The sequence below is a fragment of the Streptopelia decaocto genome (genome assembly GCF_964273445.1).
Source record: "Streptopelia decaocto genome assembly, chromosome: 14".
In the NCBI taxonomy this organism is placed as follows: domain Eukaryota; kingdom Metazoa; phylum Chordata; class Aves; order Columbiformes; family Columbidae; genus Streptopelia; species Streptopelia decaocto.
The window spans coordinates 14,271,674-14,288,474 of NC_138669.1; the positions used below are offsets into that span (position 1 = coordinate 14,271,674).

The 16,801-nt window shown below is 57.3% G+C and overlaps 1 protein-coding gene across 12 annotated transcripts in view; it reads left to right on the forward strand.

Annotated features, from left to right (window-relative positions):
* Positions 1–821: 821 nt before the first annotated feature.
* Positions 822–16,801, forward strand: part of CHD6 (chromodomain helicase DNA binding protein 6) — an 88,621-nt gene continuing 72,641 nt past the window's right edge. For 10 of the 12 annotated variants that reach the window (XM_082065348.1, XM_082065349.1, XM_082065351.1 and 7 more), the window contains exon 1: positions 822–969. The gene's annotated coding sequence lies outside the window, so the exon portion shown is untranslated. Of the gene's footprint in view, positions 970–6,617; positions 6,735–16,801 lie in introns of all 12 variants that reach the window. The other 2 variants (XM_082065356.1, XM_082065362.1) reach the window with 1 other exon arrangement.

The following is a 16,801-nucleotide window of genomic DNA, read 5'->3' on the forward strand; positions in this document are numbered from 1 at the left end:
GCTGCCCAGGAGCCCAAGAGCTGTACGGCCAGGGGAACAGCACCTGGGGAGAGCTGGGAGGCGTCGAGGGGACGCGGCAGCCGGACAGCACCGGATACCGGCACCAGCTGCTGCTGACCCAGCCAGGGTACCGCGGGTGCGGCGACGGGCCAGCATCCCGGGGCAAGCGGGTTAATCAGCCCTGGGTCTCGGCAGAGCTCATTAGCTCTAGCAGAGCTTCCTTCTGGTGCTGGAGCTGACTCGCTCCAGCGATGCAGCGACTCCTCACTGCCAGCCTGTCCCCCGGAGCAGGGACACAGCCCGCGCCTCCTCGGGCACCAAGGCAAGGGTGCTGCCGCTCTGGCTGCCGAGGCGCTGAGCCGCAGGGCCCACACTGCCGTGCAAAGCCCCCGAGGCCGTGCGACCACGCACCGGCCCCCGAGCAGCCCTGGCCGGGAGAACTCCCGCACAAACCCTTTCTCAGCGGGGCCGCCCCCGGGCGCCTTCGCGCCGCTCGGGGCCTCAGGCGACCCCGGGCGCCAGCGCCTGCGGGCAGCGGGGCAGCGAGGCGCGGCCGGGGCCGGCCGGGGACACCCGGGGGGGCGGCGGGCTGGCGGCGCCGCCACAGGCCCCGGCGGGGCCGTTCACATCCGGGAACGAGCGGCGGGCGCAGACGTGGAGGGCGCGGGCGGGGCGGCGGCGGGGGGCGGCGCGCGGGGGCGGCGGCGCGGCCAATCGCCGCCGCGCTCTCATCGGTGCAAACAGGAGCACAATGGAGCGAGCGGCGGGCGCGCTGCAGCCAAGCCTGCCGCGGCCGCCGCGCGGCTGACGGGCCGGCCTGCCAATGGGCGCCGGCGGCTGGCGGCCGACAGCCAATGGGCGCGGGGCGGGGGCGTGCCCGGGCGAGGTTAGGGTGTCCTTGCAGGGTGCTGGGCTAAACTTCACCAAATAATAGCTGTTTGTATTTGGGCGGCCGAGGAGCCATTTTAGGTAAGTTCTGCCCCGAACTTTTGGGTTCGGCCGCCCGGCGCGGCCGGGGGCGGCGGCGGGGCGGGGGGCGGCGGCGGGGCCGCGCCGGGGCGGCGCTATGAATGAACTCGGCGGCGCGGGCCGCGGGGCGGGCGGCGGGGCCGGGGCGGCCGCCGGCCCTGTCATGGCTCCGGCCGCGGGGGAGGGGCGGCGGCGCCCCCGCGGTTCCTCCTCGCCGCCCTCCCCCGCCCCCCCGGGGCCGCCGGCAGCGGAGGGTCCGCGGCCCCTCTCGCCGGCCCTGCCCGCCGCTCGCCCCCGGCCCGGGGAAGGCCGGGCCTGGCCGGCAGCTCGAGGCCCGCGGCGGTGCGGGGCCGGGGGCGGAGGCGGGGCGGGCTCCCCCCGGCGCTGCGCGGAGGCTCCTCCCGGCTGGGGTGGGGGGGTGAGGCCCCGGCCCCACCGAGCTGCGCGGCGGGATGCGGCTGCCGGGAGCCTGCCCGCCGGGAGCCTGCCCGCGGGGCGCCGCTCCCGCCGCCGTGCCGGCCGCAGTGCTCCAGAGAATCCATAATCAAGTCTTTAAACTTCGCGGGCGGGGGAGAAGCGGCTCCCTTTGCGGGCTGGAGGCCCCGGGGCACGGGTTTCCTGCTGCCCGGCGCCCGCCGAGCAAGGGCACCCGGGGCGGGAGGGGGGGATCCGGTTGAAGGGCCGTTCCCTCCGCTCCGGGCGGCTCGTCCCGGGGGTCGGCGGGTCCGTCCCGCCGGTCCCGCTGCGCTGCCGCGGCTCGGGGTGCGATCGCAGCCGCGGCTCAGCAGCGGCATCGCAGTCACGCCGGAGTCGCGGCTCGTTCGCCGCAGTCATCGCGCTGGAGTCGCCCCACGCAGCCGCACGGCCGCTGTGTTTTGGTGGCTGCGTTGTGCAATTCTCCCTGTTCTTAGCAGTGGGTTTTGCTGGCGATCGAGGTGGATTTTAGTCTGGGTCAATGAGGTTTGTAGGGTAAATGAGAGAAATGCACGCAAACAGAATACGGAAGGAGGAAGAGGAATGGTCTGCCGGTATTGCTGCCTGGTGTGCACACCCGGCTTGGAGCAGCTAACGGTTTCTGTTTATCGATTTGCCTTCCTGACAACTACGCTAAACTCACAGTAAAGTCGGGGACCTCGGAGGCCAGGCGGACTGCTCGGCACACGGAGAGCTGGTTCTGCTCGGTCTGCTGCCGGCCTCTGTTGCGCTAGAGCTTTCCCGTGATTTTGCTGTGCAAAGTGCTTGGTGTACTTCAGTGAGTTGGGATGCTTTTTGCCAAAAGCTTGCGCTTTTTTGTTGTTTTCCTCCTGCTTGGGAAATGCAGCCAATGCTTTTGGGGTTGGAGAATGAGGGGAGAAGGGTAGAGATGGTTCGCTGTGGTTGTGCAAAGTGTCCTGTAGGCCCGTGCAGAAGTCTCCGTGCCCCTCTGCGGTCCCTGGCAGAGGCTCCGCGGGGGCAGACAGATGTGGCTGGAGTTGCCAGGTGTTTATCCCTGACCCCTGCGCTTACAGGGCTACAGATATTTCGTAGCTGGTGCTGCCTGTATCTTTGTAACTCATATAGGGTCAGTTGGATTTGGGTGTTGCCGGAGGAGAGAACACTGGGCTCTGTGAGTATTTGCCCTGCCAGGAAGTGTTGCTGTTGCTTTTGGGCCCGTTCTGGTGATGGCACAGGAGTAGGTGCTGCCTTACCGCTCCTTGCCCTTTGTTTACCTCATTCACGTGGGAGCTCTGCTGTGCTGCTTTGCACAGAAATTGTTGTTTTGGAAACGCTGTTGAAGTATGAAGCAATAACAGCATATTTTTGTTCTGGGAGTAAATTCTTCCTGGAGTAAATAGGTTGTTTCTCTTGAGGCTTCTGGCCTGCAACTGGGTTGGTTTTGTTCAGGGCTGCCACTGGGTTCCTTTCCCACTTGTTCCGTGGAAAATTGATTCCTCTGCCGCTACAAAGCTTAATGTTGTTATCCGTTTGCTTTTGAAAAGCTAATTCTGCGCATCGTCTCCGAATTTGTACAGTTGCCTAAACTTGCAGGTCCTTCGGGAGCGTTGGACATGCTGCTGAGTTTCCTTCGCTGCAGAGATGGAAGCGCAGCCGCGGTGGGTGAAGCTGGTGGAATGTTGCCCCTCGAGTGCTTCAAGCTGTAAAGCATGACAACCTGTAGACTTGCATCCCACCAAAATGTCTGCCTGTGCCTTGTGCAGCAGAACTGGAAGTATGTATTATTCTTCTTCAAACAGAAGCCAAAGTCAACAAGAGGGCTTGGAGAAAGGCTGGTCTTGGTTCGTTTTCACTTCCATTAAGTTTGAAGCCCATCCTGCAGCCGTGGCTATTTGTTTCTGCCTCTCGTCTCATTCTTTAAGCAGAAACGTTGGTTGCCCTGTTGCTGCGAAGGCCGCGGGGCAGTACGGCTGTGTTAAAACCTTGCCTGTGTGAATCTGTGAAGCCAAGGCAGCTCTTGTGCTGTTTCTCAAGGCTAGCAGCATGTGAATAATGCGCATCTCTTGCGGAAGGTGCTGTCAGGGTCCCTCGTCACCCTGTTCTGAGCGCTCTGTTTGGTTTGGTAGCATATGTCTTGAGTTCAGCTCCGTTGCCCCACGTGTTGGCGTTAGGGGAGAGTGGCTGTGTCTGAGCTGCTGGTCTTCGAGCAGCTGGCCTCTGACGTTGCAGCGTTAACTCTGAGGGTCGGTGCGGTGGGTGTTTTTGGGGTCTGTTGATTTCTAGTGGCTTGGGGGAGGAGGCTCTCAGAGGAATGTTTCGTTTTCCCAGCTGCTTTTTACCATCTTTCTTTAACAGGAAGCAAAACTCTGCCTCTCCCTCTCTAGAAGTATCTCAGTAATTTTTAAGATCTACTCTTCCTTGAGAGATCTTGAATATTTTCCCAAGAGATTCTCCAAAGACATAAACTTTTACAGGTGGATAATATAAAGTGTCTCACTTTATCGGGTTGTGTTATTTCAAGAGGAGTTTGCACAAGCAAGTGAACGTGTTTTTGTGAGATGGCAAGGCTGAGAGCTCGGCTGCTGGAGCAGCCCTTTGTTTTTCGCATGAGGCGGCGTCCTGGCCTGTCTGGGGTTTGTGGAGATAAGAGCTGGTATCAGGTGCATCAGCGTGCAGGAGAAGCTTCCCCTTGCGAAGGAGGGGAGAGGGTTGATCGGTCTTGCACTGCGAGTGAGCCCTTGGTGCAGGAATGCGGACTGGCTGTGTTGGGGCTGGGAAGCAGGCGTGCGTAGGGAGGCTTCTCTGAACTTGTCTTAAAGAGACACTGGCAAGCACGGTGCTTGGATTCTCACTGGGCTTCAGGGGAGCCGAGAGGGCTCGTTGTCATGTCTCCTGTAAGTAGCAGTGGAAGTGTTTCTCCTCGCTCATCCCCAGTTTCCCGCTTGGGACAGTGGAGTCAGCCTGTGGTGTTGGTGGCTTCGCCCTGCTCTGTGGAAGCAGAGGCAGAGCTGTTGTGGGGCCAACAGGCTGTGTGAAGGGGCAGGAGATGGTCAGAGTGAATGGTCTGGGTGTAGTCGAGTGACAATGTTTGCTGGGAGCAGAGGGTTGGTGACAGCATGCAAGGTTTATATGGTGGGTTCTCAGCACCCTAAAAAAGCACAGAAACAGGGTTACAGTTCACAGAGGGAACGGTGGCAATGTCAATGCCTCGTTGCCAGCGTGGTGGCGTTGGGACCAGGACCCTCTGAGGAGGCACAGGCCCCGTGCAGCAGCCCCCGTGCTGCCAATGCCACGCTGGCCGTGCCCGTCCCAGCAACCCCGGCATCCTCGGGGACGGGAGTAACAGCTGGGGAAAGCGAGCTGACCGAACCACCAGCAGAAGGGGAAAAACATGGTGCTGCGGGTGTCAGCTTGTGACATGAGGAGACTCATTTTGCTCTCTAATATCCCGGGCTGGTGCGAGATGTTTTCCGTGTGATAGGACAATGCCTTCAACTTTCCCTTATATGGGAAAATCTGGTATGCAGCCTAACAATCTGCCAATACGTGGCTATTAATTTTTAGCATTGCTCTGCTGGATGTGTCCAGTCAGCCTAAGAAGTAGAAAACACCTGGGATGCTGTGGCTGGGCTTTAATGTTTGAGGCAGGTCCCTGAGCGGTGTCTGGGGAAGGGTTGTGGCTGTGCCCTGGGAACGCCTGAGCACACCCGGCTCCTCGGGCAGGCAGCTCAAAGCCGGGCGAGTTTGTTGGCCGGCTCTGGGGCTCCTGCCCTGCGCTGCCCTCGGCCCGGAGCGCAGAGGGGACCTGGGGACCGTGGCTGTGTCGCTGGAGCACTCGGCCCATCCTTTGTGCCGGACCTTCCCCCTGCGGAGGGTCGGTGGAGGGTAAGGGCTGTGCGCTGTTCCGTACGGCAGCCTGTTGCCTCCAGGGGATTCCCAGCCTGGAGGAAGTATAAATCCTGCTCTAACAGGAGCAAAACACTCTCTTCAGTCCAGAAATGAACGTGAGAAGTGTGGGAACTGAGTCCCAGTCCCTCTTTGTTTTTATGTGGGTGCTGGACATGCGCTTGCAGAGGTGCCTTGGGTGTGGATCGAGTGCGGGTGTTACCGCGACGATGAGATGTCGGCTTGGCCGTGGGGTGCACATCACACTTCCAGCCCCGGTTTCCCTGTGAGGGACGCTGTTCAGTCGCAGTCTGCGGTGATGGTATTAACGTCTGTCCTGGGAGGTACAGCACATCTTCTGCAGTCCCGCCTTTGCCTTCACTTTATGCAGCCCTAACGTTGCACTAGTATAGGTAGTGTCAGCTGGTTGGTTGGTTTGGGGGTTTTTTGTGCTTTGTTTTTTAATTGTGTTATAACTGGTGAGATTAAGTTTAGATCTCTTCTGGTGAAGCTTTCTGACACTTGTCTGGCTCTTTCTGCTGTTTGGATCTGTTGTTGTGGGAAGTCTGGGTTGAGATGCAGGTAACTCGTTGCTTCCTCTTGAGGTGACTGTGCCAAAAGCAGGGGAAAATTACACTTGTCAGTGTCAATTTGTGGAACAATTGTGTTTCCTAAATGTTTCCATGAAAGCGTGGGAACTATGGAGCCCTGCTTTGCATTAGAGTAAAAGGAGACAATACCTGGGGTCAGGCTGGTGTCAACCCAGCCCTGTGAACTGCATGTCCCTAATAAGGCGCATGTTGTTGCGAGGGAGGGACAGGTGGGCAGTGGAGGGGCAGGGTTGTTTCATTCAGTATCATATATGGTGCTAAAGCATGTGTTTAAATTGCAGCCTGGGAGCTCTAGCACAGGAGCAAAGGTGGGGAGGGCACGAGCTGTGAGGGATCCCAGGCCAGAAGCCGGGGCAGGTGCCGGTGTCCCTGCAGCCGACCTGCTGACAGTGCTGTGGGGACAGAACTGCAGCTCTCACTGCCTCCCTGGGACGGGAGACCCCCGCCCCTTCTCCCAGAGGGATCTCATCTGCATTTCTTTGAAGGCAGAGGCAGGACTTTAGCTAATTGACTGACTTCAGCTACCAGGCCCTCCACATTAGCAGCCACTGCTGAGAACTTTGGTCCCTCTATATTGCACTAGAATTAGACATTTGTTATGTGGACTTAGTTGAGTTTCATTCAAGAAACATCCACTTATTAAACCTCTTTTCCAAAGTCATGAAGGTAGTTAGATATCTAAGTTGCTTTATATGCTTTCTGGTTTTCATTTTGCAGGTAACGTATGCTCAGTGGCTGCCTTTGAACTCCAGCGTTAGCAATGTGCTAGTGAGCTCCACGCGGGAACAAGGATGATGCAAAGTTTTTAGGGACTTCCACTTTTTTGACATATAGGTAGGTGAAGTATTGGTTCTTTAAGAAACATTAATGCTTTGTTATATGTGTGCGTTGGGGCAGAATTAAAGTCAGTCCTAGATACAAGAATAAACATTAGTACTCTGCTATAGACGTGCTGTGAAAGCTGCTATTTTTGTGTGAGCTGCTGCCTTGACTTCTCTAGCTCGTGTGTGCAGAGCACCTTTAACCCTAAATGTCTCATCCACTTCGGTTGAACTGAAGCTTCATTTTTTCTTAAGTATGTTTTAAGTGTTAGGTGTCCGTTAATTGAGGATCAGAGGAGAGAGCGCTGTTCTCATGATGAGTTCTGTACACACATGTGTACAGGGTACATCCCCGCTGTACCCTGTGCTGCTGGGCCAGGGCAGGGGAGCGCACAGCGCGCTACTCTCATTTGTATGCTCCTCCGCTTGTCGCTTTAGCGCAGGTGAAGCCCTTTTTCTCAGTGATCTTTCCTGGTCCCCATAGGGTGCCCCTCACCAGGGTATCGGAGCTTCTCCCGGCATGCACTTGTGTGCATGCATAAAGGCAGGATTCCCTCCTCCACCGCAGACAGCGGAGACTGTGCTCTGTTTGTTCCCTGTGCGGTGGTGCTGTGGGAGAGTGCCTGAAGCAAGGCTTGTGCTTACTGGGAAGGTGCTGGGGTTTGTGGTTACCCTGATTTCTCAGAGAAGCGGTTACAGATCTGTGGGTCAGTCACAGTGGGTGCTCCATGTCCTTGCCCCAAAGGCTGAGAATAACATCTCTGTTTTGGAGTTGGGCCAGTCTGCTATTGTCCTTTGAGAGTGAGGACCAGGGTCCTGAATCTGGAAGGTGAAGGAAGGAGTGGGTCACTATGGGCATAGGCTCTTGGAAGCTTTAGTAGTTGTAATTTCAGTGGGAGCAGCGTCTCGGGGAGCCCTGCAGCGAGCTGTGACTGCCGGCTCGCAGGCCGTGTGCATTTGGATAGGTACAGCTGTGCCCACATCTGGCAGGGACAGCCCACTGTGTGGGGATGTGGTTATCTGCAGAGGCTGCTCTCGGGTTTCCAGACAGGCTCTCTGCTTGCTGCTTTGCTGAGTGGAGTGTGACATCAGGGCTGAGGAGTTCTGGATAATGCTCCTAAACCCTTTCCTGGATCCAGCTCTACCTCCTGCTCTTCCTGCCACCCTGAGCTGGGAGTGGGGATGCCTGCCGCAGAGCAGAAGGGCATTTGTGGCCCTTGTTGCACAGTAGTTCCTCCAGAGATGTCTGCTGAAGGAAGGGGTCAGAAAATGAGTGGCTTACCAGGTATGGAGGGAGAGGAGATGTGGAAAGTGTGCTGGCGTGGACTTCTGACAGATACATGCAGGAAGAGTGGGCTAAGACATGGGTCTGTGGGACCCGTGCCCTGCTGTTGTGTCCGGAGCTTGCTTGCCTGGTCTTCATGTTGCTCCATGTCAAAGGACACTCAAGTCTGTAGGCTGCCAGGGCCAAGAGTCTCTTGGTAGCTGGGTGCAGCCGAAGCCACGTGCTTGCCCGCTGGCTAGCCGACCATGAAGATGGTGCTGGTTGGCCAGGAGGGTCCAGGACACGGTGGGTGTCTTCTGTGTCTGTGCCCCGAACAAACGCAGCTGGACGCCAGGGGAGACCCATCGCAGCTCTGCCTGTGTGCTGTCTGAAGGGGCAGGTGTGCTCTGAGGTCCCAGCTCCGCTGAGAAAAGGGCTCTGCCAAGACATTGCTCTGCAGTCAGTGTTAGTGGTGGCAGTTTGGGTGTGCTCTGGCAAGATCCCCCTCCCTCTGCAAGCGTGGACCTCAGCCTGGCCGGGCCGGTGCTTTCTCCGCTGCTCCCTGAGCTGGTGTCTGGCTGGATGACTTTATGAGCTGGGACAAGAAGGGGCTACTCTCCATATGTGCTTTCAGTAGCACTTAACCTGCAACATGTCATGGCAAGAGCTTGGGTGCTTGCAGGTTAAAAAGGCTGCCCAAGTGCATTAAAGAATTGCCAGTAGCTGAGGAGGGAACCAAACCTGGTGTTGCTGAACTCCAAACATTTGCACTTGAGGAATCGAAGAATTTCTTTTTGGCACTTCTCTCTCCCTCCTATGCAGGAGTGTCTCTTGGGATGGTGTAAAAGACACAAATGTAAGGAAGCATTGAGATGATTGAGAGGAATATCTACTTACAGATGGCATCTGAACTCTGGAGACAGTTCTTCAAAGTAGTTTCAGCTGAGATCGTGGAGAACTTGTATCCCAGAGAGTTAAATTCAGAATAAACTGGAAGCCCTTGGGGGTAAATGTCAGGGGGTTACAGACCTCGCAGCGCAGAGCACTTGAAGTGGAGATGTGGGTGGATGTGGACCTGAGGGCTGTGGGGTAGCTGTGCTGCTGGTGAGGCGAATTCTTGCTCTGTGTTGCATCAGGAGGGTTTGCTACGTTTTGCTTTCTCTCCCTGTTCTTTAGGTACTTGGGAAATAGGTCTGATGCTTCCATATACAAGTTCTCAGGCCTGGAGAACAGCAGATTTCGGTCTATTGCTATTTTGGGCCAAGGTCTGCTAGTTTCTCTTAGGATGTACAGGCAGAACAGATGCCATGAGCCGTGGGACCTCACCACAGCACAGAGCAAACTCTCAGGCTGTGGTTGGTTGGGGTGTTGCTTTCCTGGATGCCGAGGAGCAGTTTGGCTCCCCCAGTGCCTGGCACTGCCACAATGAGGGGTCTTGCCAGCCAACCTTTCTGCCCTCTCCTGGGCTGGGCGGCCTGTCTTTGCAGTGCTGACGCGGCAGCTGCAGCCTTTGCTGGTGGAGAAGCTCCTCTGCAACACAACAGCATCCAGCAAGTGACCTCTGTAAGCTGGTGGTGGATGTGCCCTGTACTTGGGGTGTCAGCAGTGTAGCAAAATGTCCTTTACCCCTGGAGGTCCCTTCTGCTCCCCCTCCAGTCTTCACTGTATGAGAGAGCAGACACTGAGCTGAGCTGCCTTTGTCACCTGGGTTTTGAGCCCCCTGGGACGAGGACGGCAGTGCTGGCTCGCTTGTCAACGCTAAGACGTAGGTTGGGATTGGCCTTCAGTGCCTGTGCTTGAGAACTGTGTGTGGGACGCAGCTGTGGTGGATGAAGCGCAGCTGGCCCCGAGCTCCCTTCGTGCACTGTCCCCCTTGCCTGTATGCAGACAAGGCACTTGGCAAAGCAGAGGTGTCCGGCCTGCTCGCGAGGCCCTGGAAATGTTTAAAATGCTAACTGTGCTCCTGTGGCCCACCTGCTGGTGGCCCGGCCGTGTTCTGTTCAGCTCCTGGCTTGGATGTGTTTCCTATGGCCCATTCCCATGGGCCGTTCTCTAGGTGAAGCAGGGGCGGGTTGGCAGCAGGGTGCAAAGCCTGGTTTACCCTTTTGCTTTACTGTGGTTTTAGCAAGAGGGCAACAGGGAATAACGTAAAGCTGGAAGGTAACAGCAAACGGGTGTGGGGACACCAGCTGGATGGCTGGCAGGGGTGATCCACCGTGGAGCTCTGTGGTCTAGAGCAGGGAATTCAACTGGAGAAGGGTGACAGAAGCTCCTGAAGGGAAGATTTTCAGCAGGACCGGGCTCTGCAGTGGGGTCTCCATCACCTTTTGGAGCTGGGGCTGGTGGTGCTGTGCCATCCCAGCAGAAATCTGCTCTGGGTGTCAGATGTGCTCTTCGTATGTGTCTCCAGCCAAGCCTTGAAGTGCATGGCAAGTGCTTGTTGATGCTCTCAGTGGCCCTGCTGGGAAGGCTGATTTTTATCCCCATTCTGCAATTGGAAAATAGAGGCACAAAGGGCTCTGGTTGCCTTTGAGGAGCTGTCTGTGGTGTGGCAAAGTTGTTTTCTGACAACTGAAGTTTGCTGTGCAGAATATTAACAACAGCGAGAGGGGAAGATCTGTGCTTTTAGGAAGGCCATCGCATTTTTCAGCTCTCTGCCTTGGGATAGCTCAAGTTTGGTGCTGTTCGGTGTGTAGCTGTCAAGCAGTAACCTTACAAAAGGTTCTTTGCATTGGCCAGTTGTCAAGGTCTACCGGTTGAGCTGGCTTTTGTATACCTTTTGTACTAATAAAGGTGCTGTGGGCTAAATTATGTGCCTGGTGGCATCTTTACAGGGCTGTGACCTTGAGGATGGACTTGGGCAGCTAAGTGAAGTTCCGAGTGCTTGTGCGTGAGAAATAAAAAGCAGTAGGAAAATCTGCAGAGTATGCAGAGCTCTGGTTTCTGCTGAAACCTCTGTATTCCTGCCGATAGCTGGAGAGCAGCTGGGTGGTTTGCCCTGCCGCAGGAAGGCTCCGAAGCAGCTGGCAGGAACCTCCGTGCTCCCACGTGCCCAGTAATTGGGCAGAGGCTTTTCTTACGCTGCTGGGAAGTCTGGTTCCCCGTGAGCACTGGTGCGGGAAGCCAGCAGGAGCTGAGCCCGCCATCCCATGTCTGCCCAGGGGTAACAGCCAGGCACTTCAGAGAAGGGAGCCTGTGTGTCGCCAAGAGTGTGTCTCAGAGCTACGTTGCCTGTTGCCATCTAAACTGTAGTGAGGGTTGTATTGTCACTCTGACCTGACGCAGCCTTGGCACATCCTCCCCTTGGTACACGAGGTTCCCTGCCTGCGAAGGAGCAGAGCGGTGCACAGTCCCAAGCTGAGGAAGAGGAGTTGCCCACCAGGCATCTCTCTGTTTGCCGGCAAGCTGGTCCTGCAGCTGTGTGGCAGTGCTGTTGTGAGGAGTGTGCTGTGGCTCCGGGCCGGCGAGGGCAGGGGCTGCGAGCCACTGGGCTCCTGCCGCAGCGGTTCAGAGCCGTGCCGAGGCTGTGCCGGTGGTGGTCTGCCATCGGCTTTATTGGCCTGTGCAGCGCAGGATGCTCCTGCAGCACATGGGTGCAGATAGTGTGCTTTCCCTGATTTAAGATAGGAGGTTGAGTGCTGGGACTGTGATGGGAGAAGTGGGAAGGCTTTATGGCCACTGGCACAGTCTGTTCCCTGGACACCCCATTCACAGAATCATGGAATCCCAGAATGTCAGGGGTTGGAAGGGCCCTGGAAAGCTCATCCAGTGCAATCCCCCCATGGAGCAGGAACACCCAGATGAGGTTACACAGGAAGGTGTCCAGGCGGGTTGGAATGTCTGCAGAGGAGACTCCACAACCTCCCTGGGCAGCCTGGGCCAGTTTTCCATTACCCTCACTGAGAAGAAGTTTCTTCTCAAGTTTAAGTGGAACCTCTTATGTTCCAGTTTAAACCCATTACCCCTTGTCCTACCATTGTTTGTCACCGAGAAGAGCCTGGCTCCATCCTTGTGAACACTCACCCTTTGTATATTTATAAACATTAATAAGGTCACCCCTCAGTCTTCTCTTCTCCAAACTAAAGAGCCCCAGCTCCCTCAGCCTTTCCTCACACGGGAGATGCTCCACTCCCTTCAGCATCTTGGTGGCTGCGCTGGACTCTCTCCAGCAGTTCCCTGTCCTGCTGGAACTGAGGGGCCACAACTGGACACAAGATTCCAGATGCTCCTGATGCAACATGTCCTTCCTTGTTGGCTTGCTGATCAGCATGCCAGGGCTGGTGAATAAGTGGAAGGGAAAACTTGACTCTGGTGATGGAGAAATGGCTTGTTAAAATTTGGCAGACAGGGCAGTTGATTTGGCCTGTGCGGCAGCAGGGGTCGAGTACCACACCGCTTCGTGTTTGTGTTTAACGGGGAGCAGAGGTCTGGAAAATGCCACATCAGTGTGATGGGCTTTGCTGGTGTGGCAGGAGCTTGAGCTGGTGGTGCTCTTGACAGGGCACGTGAACCGTCCTGGCGGGTGCCACCCTGCAGGGGGCTGCTGCGGCCCCCGCGTGTGCAGGAGTGCTGCACGTGTTCACACACACCACTGCACCCTCACCATGAAATCCTGGCCCTCGGCATTGCTGAGCGTGGTCATGGGCCTGCTGCCCACGGGAGCCCAGCCTGCTGGGTGCCAGCTATGGAGCTGGGTGGGCTTGGCCTGCCTACCTCCTCTCTTCCTTGTCTTACATAGGTACTGAGCTGTAGAGATTTATTTTGCCTCTGGTTTTTGCCTTGCTGATGCTTAGGATTAAAATCCACTGCCTGGGGCTTATGAGCAACTGTTTGGAGTGAGGCTCTTGGCCTGCTGATCAGAAGACAACAGACGCAGGCTTGAGAAACCTGCCTTGCTCCTGGCAGCTCCTGCACAGCAGGCAGCAGGGCTGTGGTGTGGGAAAGGGGTACGGGTAACGCTGGGTACATCCCCATGGTGGGAAAGGGGTACAGGTAATGCTGGGTGCGTCCCCATGGTGGGAAAGGGGTACAGGTAACGCTGGATGCGTCCCCATGGTGGGAAAGGGGTACAGGTAACGCTGGGTGCGTCCCCATGGTGGGAAAGGGGTACAGGTAACGCTGGGTGCGTCCCCAGGGTGGGAAAGGGGTACAGGTAATGCTGGGTGCGTCCCCATGGTGGGAAAGGGGTACAGGTAACGCTGGGTGCATCCCCATGGTGGGAAAGGGGTACAGGTAACGCTGGGTGCGTCCCCATGGTGGGAAAGGGGTACAGGTAATGCTGGGTGTGTCCCCATGGTGGGAAAGGGGTACAGCTGATGCTGGGTGCATCCCCGCTCTGTAGACAGCCACCTCTCAACCCCCAGTGCTGCTGGGGAGTGACGTGTCCCCTTGTGTTGAGCTGTCCATTAGGTGGTGAGAAAAATACATGTCTAGAGTGAGTTCAGACCTGGTTTCCCTCCCTTTAGCAACAAGCTGGAGTGCAGTGTCTTCATGCACGTGCTGGCTGGCCAGGCATGGCTTTGTGTTTCGTGATGTGCCATCACTGGACAAAACCGAAGGTGTTTCCAGCTGTTCTGTGGCTTTCTCCCCCTTGTGCTGTTGGTGCCTGCTTGCTGCTGTGCTCACTGGAGTCTGAGCGGGCCCTTGGTTCTCAGCCCTGTGGTGCTGTGCAGCTTGGAAATAATTGCTGAAGGTCATTGTGGTTACGGGCTTGGGTTAGAAGCTGCGTTTGAAAACTCCCCAAAAAGGAGCTATTGCAGTGTTTGCCACGTGAGCTTGTCATGAGAATCATGAAGCACAGCTGACTGAAGCTCATTACCAGGGGCTGCATCCAGCCTGTGTGTGCTCTCTTGCTTGTCGAGCGTCAACAGAGCATCCTGTGTGCACAGGCAGTGGCACTGTCCCAAGTGTCTCCCCAGGGCCTCTGACGTGGCTGTAGCTTTAGGGCTGGGAGCTTGCCTGGGAGGGCTTGGAGCAGAGGTGTTGGTGCTGAGCAGGCTTCTTGGAGGGGGAATGCTGTGCAGCATCTCCGTATTCCTTGTCCCATGGAGCAAGCAGCAAGGCAGTTGCAGCTACTTTGTGCCTGCCCATCAGTGTCGTGTTGCCTGTTGTCCTGTGGGGTGGCGGAGTTGGGTGTCCTGGGAAGGTGCTTGCAGTACTACCACACACACTGGGTGTCGTTATCAGCAGATCTCTCAGCTCCCCTGGCCCCACAGAGAACACAGATAATTCCCTCCCTCTCCTTTTTTTAAAGATCAAAATATTTTAAGAGCAGAAGGTTGCTTGGAGCACAGCTGTGAGTCTCCTGGGTCTGGCCTCCGGTGCGATGCTCAGCCCGGCCTGCCCTGGAGCCACCTGAGAGCTGTTTGCTCCCTGACTTTGGATTATTTGGACCTTTTGTACGCTCCTTTCTCCCCTTTCTCTCTCCTTCATCCTGCGTGTGTCCTGCTCAGGGGAGTGGGGCCTGCGCCCCTTCCCATCGGGGCAAAGCAGCAGTTGAGGGAGCGTTGGGGCGGCTCTGAAACGAAGAGCATTTGGCTGCTCAGTGAAGCCTCTGCAGTTGGGATGCTGAATGGGTCTTGCTGTCTGTATCTGTGTGTGCTGAGCTGGGAGGCTGCCTCTCCACAGTGCTTGGGAAGGAAAAATGTGTGCTGTAGCTGCCTCGCAGCAAGCTCACAGGCTCCCCAGCCCCCTGCCTCGCTGCTGCTGCTGCTTCTCTTACTAAATGACTGGGTTATTTTTAACTTGGAAAAATCACAACCCAACATTTGCATGCTGTACCCCCAGCGGAGGGCTGGAGGCAGGATGTGGGGGAGGCTGTGCGGAGGGCTGGGAACGCGGCTCCGCGCTTCGGCAGCCCCTGCCCAGCGGCTCCTGCCCCTGCAGCGCTGGCCCTGCTGGGCCCTGCGTGCTCGCCCGGCTGCGAGGCTGCGCAGGGGGCAGGCAGGGGGACAGGCCGCTTCTCCGCGCGACGTGGCTGGAGTTTCAGCCTGGATTCCCATGGCGAAAGCACGGAGCAGCTGCAGACACATAAACAACTCCTGCCGCAGCAGGCTGTGCGGAGAGAGAGGCTCTGTGCTGCCAGGCTGCTTGCGTGACAGCCTGCAGACTGGTGACTTCTGTCAGGGGCTGGATGCCTCCTTCAAAGAGTATCCCACAGAGCAGCTCCCGGGCGACTGAGCGTGCTGTGGAGGAGCAGCCGGCTGGGTTGCTGTTTTGCCCAGTGGAGGAGGCTTTGCTGGGCCGTGCAGCCCTCCCTAACTCAGCTTGCTGAGAGCTGCCTGGGAGGAGCCAGGGAGGGAAGTGTCACTCTTGCGCCATATTTCTTTCCCCCTCCCATAGCTCTGCCCCTTCAGTGTTTTGCAGGCGGTTGTCTTGTCAGTGCTCCTCTCCCCTGCCCAGATTTCCCCAAGTGAGCAGGAGTGTGTCTCTAAACCTGGTGGCAGGGCCGTGTCTCTGCAGAGCCCCTTCTCCGTGCAGCCCACAGGAATGTAGCTGCCTGAGTCCCCCCGGATTGCACCACAGATACTCCGGCTTCAAGCTCCGGTAGCTCTGCCGGCTGAGACGTGTCTGTGCAGCCCTGCTTGGGAACGGGAACTGATAAGATAGCAAGAAGGGGACTGCAGGCATCTCTCTTCCAGCTGTTTGGTGCGTCAGAGAAGGGTGTTGGTTGAGCCAAGTGGATGAAAGACAGTGCAGGCTCTGAGTTCTGCTCTCGGTCTGTCCCAGCTGGACCTGTGGGTCCTTTCCTGCCCTTCACGGGTGGTGTGGATGCATCATGTAGGGAGGGTGGCTGCTTCCTGGGCCATGCTCGGTTGTCCTCGGGCTTGCCAGCAGCAGAGCCACTGGGAGTGAAGAGCTGCAGGGGCCCCTCTGATGGGCAGGTGCCAGAGCCCGTCAGTCCTGGCCTGGCATCGGCTACTCCGTAGTGCTCCTAATGATGAGGACAGGAGTAGCCGGGCAATGCAGCAAACCTCTTGGCAAGCAATGGCCAGTGCTGTTTTCCTGCAGTTGTCTTCAGGCAGACGCAAGCACCCTTGTTCCTTTGGGAGTGATTTGTGTTTGTTTGCCAAGACTGGTCCCTTGCCTCCAGCACACTGGTCCAGCTTGGCCCCACACGCTTCTGGTCTGTGTGCTGGTGCGAGGGGCGTTCCAGGCTGTGGAATGGAGGTGCTGGTGTTTTCCTGTGGCTCCGACCATGCCAAGTACCAGGACTCTGGGAGTTCTGCTGGAGCAGCAGTATTAATGCCTCAGCTCTGCAAACGCCTCAAAAGCTTCACGTGATGCCTGACCCTGATAGAAAAATGACATGGCTGGGGGTCATCTCTGCATGGTAGGGCTTGGGTGCTGACTACTCTCCTCTTTCCTCAAGGCTGTAAGGTTCATTGTCAGGCATGAGGCGCTGCTGCTGTGATGACAGGAGGCGGTGGGAGCAGAGCAGCGCTCAGGCTCCCAGGACTGGGGCAGCACCTCTTCCCCCGAAGAGCTGCTTCTGCAGCCTCTGTGAGGCAGCGGGGATGTCCCTGCCGCCCCAGAACGGCGTGTGCACACAAGCACAACTGCTGACACTGGCACAGGGGTTGGTGTGGGGTGACAGAAAGACCAGGACCCTTTACTTGTGCGACAGTCTTGTGAAAGCTCTTGGTTGCCCCGTTGCCTGATGCCCTTTGTTGCTGCCCTGTGTTTGGAAGGGCTGAGCAGGGCCCTTTGCTGTGGCTGCGGGAGCTGCCCCCAGCTCTGTGCTGCTGGGAGCACTGGCTCCTGCTCTGGAGAGGCCTGAATCTTCTCACTCTGACCTCGGCCAGCCTTTCTCAGGG